General features: G+C 59.2%; 2 protein-coding genes across 6 annotated transcripts in view; both read right to left on the bottom strand.

Annotated features, from left to right (window-relative positions):
* MPRIP (myosin phosphatase Rho interacting protein) overlaps positions 1-6,309 on the bottom strand; it is a 574,668-nt gene that overhangs the window by 39,122 nt on the left and 529,237 nt on the right. The window lies entirely within an intron of this gene.
* Positions 1-6,309, bottom strand: part of RAI1 (retinoic acid induced 1) — a 116,534-nt gene that overhangs the window by 98,917 nt on the left and 11,308 nt on the right. The window lies entirely within an intron of this gene.

Raw genomic sequence — 6,309 nt, 5'->3', positions numbered from 1 at the left:
GGGGGGGGGCTCTGAGAGGTCACCCTGAACGCCCTCCCGGGCACCTGGCACACACTGAGCGACCACCACTATTGTTGGTGCAGAGCAGATGGCACGGGCCGGGTCAGGGGGCAGCGGCCGGCCCGAAGGGCCTTGAATGCCAAGCCAAAGATGGCCCAGGGCTGGGCGGCGGCGGCGGGGCCGGAGGGAGCGCTAAGGCCGCGGGCCGAGCAGGTCTCCGCCGAGGCAGGGCGATGAATTCATTCAATGAACCTGCCACGCCAGCCTCTCCGACCCCGCGCGGCGCTCCGAGGATGAGCGGGGCCGGGCGGCGGGCCGACGGTGGCAGGCGCGCCCGCCGCCGCCCCGCCGCTCCCTCCGGCCGTCCCCTCCCCGCCGGGCGCCGTTTTCCAGGTAATTAAGGCCGTCCGGGCGGGCGCGCAGCTGCTTCGGCGGCCGGCCGCGCCTCCGGCCGGGGCAGATGCAATTAAACCCGCGCGTTCGCGGCCATTAAGCATTAATGCAGCTCATTAGCATAAGAACGAGAAGACGCTTTGATGGCGGCAACCCCGCAAGGGCAGCGGGCGAGCGCCGGAGGGGCGGCGGGTTGCGGCCTCCCGAGCCCCGACTACAGGGCGCCCCGCCTGGGAAGAGGGTCGGAGACCTGGCCCCGCCCCCGCCCCGGGGTCCCAGGTTGGAGGGCTAGGGAGGAGGCCCACCAGCGAGGGTAGAGGGCGCTTTCCCAAAGGCACAGGTGGGTAAACTGAGGCCTGGAGGTGCCATGGGACGCACACAGGGGGTCCCACTACCTGGGAGCTAGAACCCAGGCCTCAGCCTGCAAGTGATTCCTTTATTAATAATAAGAGCAGTCAACACTTAAGCCCTGTTTCTAAGCACTTAGCGGAAATTCTGCCCCTCCCCCCACTCCCCCCCCCGCCCCCGCAACCCCAGGACCTAGTGGGTACTTATTATTTTTTTTTTTTAAAGATTTTTATTTATTTATTGAGAGAGAGAGTGATAGAGAGAGAGCATGAGAGGGGGAGGCAGACTCCCCGCTGAGCAGGGAGCCCGATGCGGAACTCGATCCCGGGACTCCAGGATCATGACCTGAGCCGAAGGCAGTCGCTTAAACAACTGAGCCACCCAGGCGCCCCCCTAGTGGGTACTTATAATTGTGATCCCCCATTCTACAGAGGAGGGAACTGAGGCTTGGAGAGGGACTTGAATTTACCTCCGGTCCCAGGGCTGGTAAAAAGCCAACGGGAGGATTTGAACCTGGGCAGTCTGGCTCCTGAGGCTGCGCCCATAACCAGGAAGCCACACTGCTACTGTGACACAGACACGAGGGGTGACCAGGGAGGGGTGGGGACTGCGGCTAGGGGGAGGCTGTGTCATCCCACCCCAACTGGGTGCCAGACCGTAGTAGCCCGGGCCACCAGTCATGGCCTTGGGGGAAGCAGGTTGTAATAATCTGGAGGAGCGGTAAACTGGAAACTGGGGGTGAAACTCACTGGCAACTCGGTTTTCTTCCCCCCCAAACACTGGTTGGGCCTTCAAAATGGGTCAGGGCCAGATGTGGCCGGACGACAACCAGTTTGCCAGTCTGGTCTAACACCTGGCAATTCACAGGAGCTCAAGGAACACAATAGCTGAGCAAAGGAACAAGTGAACGCGTGGAAACATGCCTCCCTCACAATGTGCGGGGGAATCAGGGACTGATTCTCAGATTTCATCTCTTCCAGGCTTCCTTTGGCCCAGGAGGTGGCTCTGTGAGAGCAAAAGGGCTAAGACGAAATGGCAGGTGGGGCCCAAGGCAGCCTTGCTGTGCTGTGGCTCCCAGCGTCCCCTGGGGCAGTGCCTCGGGCATTCCAAAGTCAAGGTAGTTGCCGAAAGATGTCTTGAGGGCCCTGGTGGGGAAGGCAAAGAGCACAGGAAGAGGAGACACAGGCTGCCCGAGTTCCACTCAGAGGTGATGGAGCTAGAAGGAAACTTCTCGCCCCTGAGGAGCTCAGAGAAGGTAGGCACTTGCCTGGGGCCGCACAGCAAAACTCCCCTGACTCCTTCAGTCCTAGATGTGCCTTTAGCAGGTGTCCAGAGCAGCCTGCGGCCAAGACACAGGACTCCTCTCTCCACGAGTAGCTCTTGCAACGTATTCTTCAAGCCTCTGTCTTGGCTTGTGATAAATGTGCATTCCCATACATGAATGTATAATGACACCAATAATTTGATTATTCGATTCCTGTCTTTTCCCCCTTGGCCACACATCCCCAGGGTAGGGATTACAAACACCCAGATCACGGCTGCTTTCAGTCCTGGACTGGAGTAGGCTTGCAAACATATCTGTCGACCAGATTAAGTATTATTACCGCAAGTAGTCACAATGCCAAGGAGAAATGCATGCCGAGTGGGGGCTTTCTTGCCTCCCCAAGCCCTCAGACACCCCCTCACCCCGCCACCCCCCGCCACACAACCGGCTCATGGATCTGGACAGGCCTCCATGCCTCCACAGGCAGGAGAAGGGCTCGGCCCCCCTCTTCCCAACCTGACCCTGAGGCCAGCCCACCCCCTCAGCTGCCAGGCTGGCCTGCAAGGGTATCTGTCCCAGGGGACCCTCAGCTGCCTCATTAGGAAAGTAGTGACAGATGCATTAGCTGTTAAGGGGGTGTGTGTGTTGGGGGGGCGCTGAGGGCTGTCACAAGGCTGAGGAAAACCAAACGCCTGCCACTTCCTGGGCCTCTGGGTCCCATCTGTGCCAGGGGCTGGGGAAGGGACAGAGACAATGGTCCAAGTACAGAATCTCCCCCTGGGACTCACCCTTGGGTCTCAGGACCCAGAGCAGAGATCTTACAGTCATTCCTTGCTGTTCTTGCTGCCTGCCTTCTGGCGGGACTCAACTCACTGACTGATCCTTGACAAACCCCTGCCTCCTCTGCCTGGGCCGTTACAGCTCCGAAGCTCTGTGTGAGAGGAACTCAGGGGCCTGGGAACCCACTCCCGTGTAACAGAAGAGGAAACCGAGGCCCACAGAGCTGCTGCCCCAGAGCAGAGTACTAGAGCGGGTGCCGGGCTCTGCATGAAGGTCCTGGCTTGGCCACTAACAGACTGTGTGGCCTCTGGACCTCAGTTTCCCCATATGTGAAATGCAGGCCTGGACCACAGTGACCCTGGAGTTTCCTCTGACCTCTGAAGCAAGGTCAGGGAAGGCCCAGTTCTGCTGGAAGAGGGTCAGGGATTACCAGTGTCCCCTCAGCCCCCAAAGCCAGTCCTTCCTGGGGCCGGAGAAACAGCTACACACAGGGGTCACCGAACTCAGATCTCCCCCGCCCGCAAACGCAGACAAACCACACACACACAGGGGAGCACAGCCCCCCGCCCCCGTTGTACCGCTACACACGGGTACCCAAGACGTGCTCACACAAACCAGCCCCCTCAGCTCATTTCTCCAGCCCAGACACACACACGTTGGGCCCAGTCACAAACAGACACCCCCAGTCTACGCACAAATCACAGACACCCAGGCACACACTTAGTAACCAACACAGACAGACTCATACACGTGCCTGGATGTAGCAGCCACGGGAGAACCGTCCCCCCTCCATGTAGAGTACCCCCCCATCAATGGACACGGCCACATGCTGCCCACACAGGCCCCCAAGCCCAGGGACACACACAGATACACACCCATCTTGCCACTTGGTTAAATTCCACACGGCAGGCGGTGCCCAGCCCAGAAGAGAAAATCCAGATAAATAAATCATGTTCAGAGCATCAATCTCGGCCCCAACCTGGCTGCCTCCTTGCTGCAGGTAAAGCGAAACGGGTCTTAAATATTTTATAAATGAATAAACCTGTTAAGAGAATATAATTTACAGGGCCATTCGCTGTAGGCTCACAACAGCCCTCCCACATCTTTTCGTTCTGGAGAGCACGTGGTGGTGGCAGGTGTGGCCACTGGGGCATGATGTCTGGTGCCCCACCCGCTGCCCTTCTGCCAGGGGTGTTATTCCCAGGGAAAGGGGCATTCTGTGATTTTCCATCCACTAAATTCAGCTGCTGCTCGGAGACAGGGCCCTGCATTCTCTTGTCTCTTCAGCTTCCCCCCCACCCCAAGCCTTGGATGCCTTTTAAATGCCAATCCATCCCTGGCAACTGTGATTTTTCCAAGGCCTGTTTCACACAGGCCTTGGATGTGTTAGAACTGAACCGTTCAGGAATGGGGAAGAAGAGAAGGCCTGGCAGCAGGGATGAGTGGGGGCAAGGAGAGCTAGGCCTGAGGGGCAGCTGGGCATAGGAAGCCTGTGCCTGGTGCCAGGCCCGCATGCCCCCAGGGAGAGGCAGAGGAGCTCAGAGCAGCAAAAATGACTCCTAGGATGTAGAGAGGGAACAGAAGGTGGGTTCCAGGCCCAACAAAGGGTCTTTGGGTCTGAGCATAGCTCGGGCAAAGGAGGCTGGAATGAGGCTGAGGTCTGAGCCTTCACTGCAGCCTTAGGCAGCTGGGGCCACTTAAAGCCCCTTGCTGCTGGGACCTGAGTCTCAGCTGGGGCCACGAGTCTTCAGTGTCCCTGAGCAGGCTAGGTGGCCTCCTGGGCCCTCAGCTAGCAGGAACCCTGGCCCCAGCTGCTGCTTTTATCAGAGGTTAGTGGCAATGAGGAAGGGCTCCTGAGGGGTCTACACGTGGAGAGAGGCTGAACAAAGTCAGAAAGGGAGCATCTAGTCCTGCTCTTTTCTGAAGCTCTCACAAGAATGTGGTTCCGGTTCTCTCAAGACTCCCACAGACTCGGGGGAAAAAGGAGAATGTTACACAACATTAAGTGAGAAAAGCAGGATATCAAATGGTACACACAGGAGGAATGATGGCATGCTTAAACAACAACAAAAAACCCTGTGAACAGGGGGCGAAGTCAAATGTGGCTGCCTTTGGAGACTGGGAGTATGGGTGAACTGTTTTTCTTTTAACTTGTCATATTTTCCAAAAGTCTGTAATAAGCCTATCCGCCTTTTATAGTGAGAGAAAAACCCCACCAAGGGCCTTACAAAACCAAATATATAGAATGGTCCCATATTTTACGTTTACTTATCATATATTCTTTATATGTCTAGAAAAAAAAAGTTGACAGTGGTTATGTAGGGGTAGGGGTAGGGGTGGAAACACGGGATTTTTACTTGTTTAACCGTATATTTAGATTTTTCTAAATTCAACATAGTAACATGATAATTTCATTAAAAACAAAATGTTTAGGACGGGGAAGTTCTTTTGGATAGCGAGCCTGAGCCCCTTCTCACTCTCCCTGAGCGTGTGTGCACCGCGTGAGGCTTGAGAAAGGCCAAGGGATAGTTGCTCAACAGGCACACAGCCTCCCTTCCAAGACCTAAAGGCTGGCATTACATTTTGCTGTCTGCCCAATCCAGGTGGGAGGGGACAGAGGGTCAGCGGAGTCGGTGCCTCCGAAAAGAATGGGGGGACAGAAGGCGGCCCTGGAGTGACCGGTCGGGGACTTAAGGCACTAGAAGGAAGGAGGGGTGGAGGAAGGGCTGGGTTGGCAGCAAAGTTCCGGAAGGGGCTGCCCCCAGGGCAGACGGGGTGCCGGGGCTCGGGAGGTAGGAATGTGTCTCCCGGGCCAGTCAGCCCGATGGCTGCCAACTAGGGGAGGGCCGCGCTCCTGGGCTGGAGGGAGGCCGTCTGGGTGGCAGCGTCCAGTCTTGGACGCCGTGGTATGGTGGGGGTGCCTTCCTGGCCCCTCCTCTCTCTGGCCCTTGGTCGGGAGGTAGGCCCGGCTGGCCCACGAGGAGCACCAGCGAAGGACAGAGTTGGAGGCCCCGAGCCTGCTGCTCCGGGACAGCGTGGCCTGGAGGCCGGGCCCTACTTTCAACGACGTCCCTGCCCAGGAGCCGCTTCCTGCTGCCCCTGATGTGGGGTTGCGGGACTCTGTGAGCAGAGCCCGTCCCGAGGCTAACCCGCACAGGATCCGGTCGCAGAGCGAGCCTCGAGCCGCAGCGCCCGGACTGGAAGCCACTGCCCACAGCCCCGAGTTCCCGGAAAGACACGGGCTCGGCGCGGGGGCGGGGCCTCGGCCGCCCCGCCCAGCGGCCCCGCGGAGCACGCCGGGACGGGGCGCTGCCATGGCGACGGGAGCGGGCCGCCCCGCCTCCCCCGTCCCCCCGTCCCCCCCCCCCCAGTTCCCCCCTCGCCCCCGCGCGGCCTCCGCGCCGCGAGGCTCCCGACCCCTCCCGGCGTCGTCGGCCCGCCGGCCGGGGCTTGTCAGGCCGGACGCCGCGGAGGAGGCCCCGGCGCGGCCAAGATGGTGGGCCCCGCGGGAGGGGAGCGGAGGG

This window comes from Leptonychotes weddellii, chromosome 15, assembly GCF_054177405.1.
Source record: "Leptonychotes weddellii isolate Sample4059 chromosome 15, ASM5417740v2, whole genome shotgun sequence".
Taxonomy (NCBI): domain Eukaryota; kingdom Metazoa; phylum Chordata; class Mammalia; order Carnivora; family Phocidae; genus Leptonychotes; species Leptonychotes weddellii.
The sequence above is the reverse complement of the archived record's forward strand: the minus strand, read 5'-3'. Positions and strand labels throughout refer to the sequence as shown.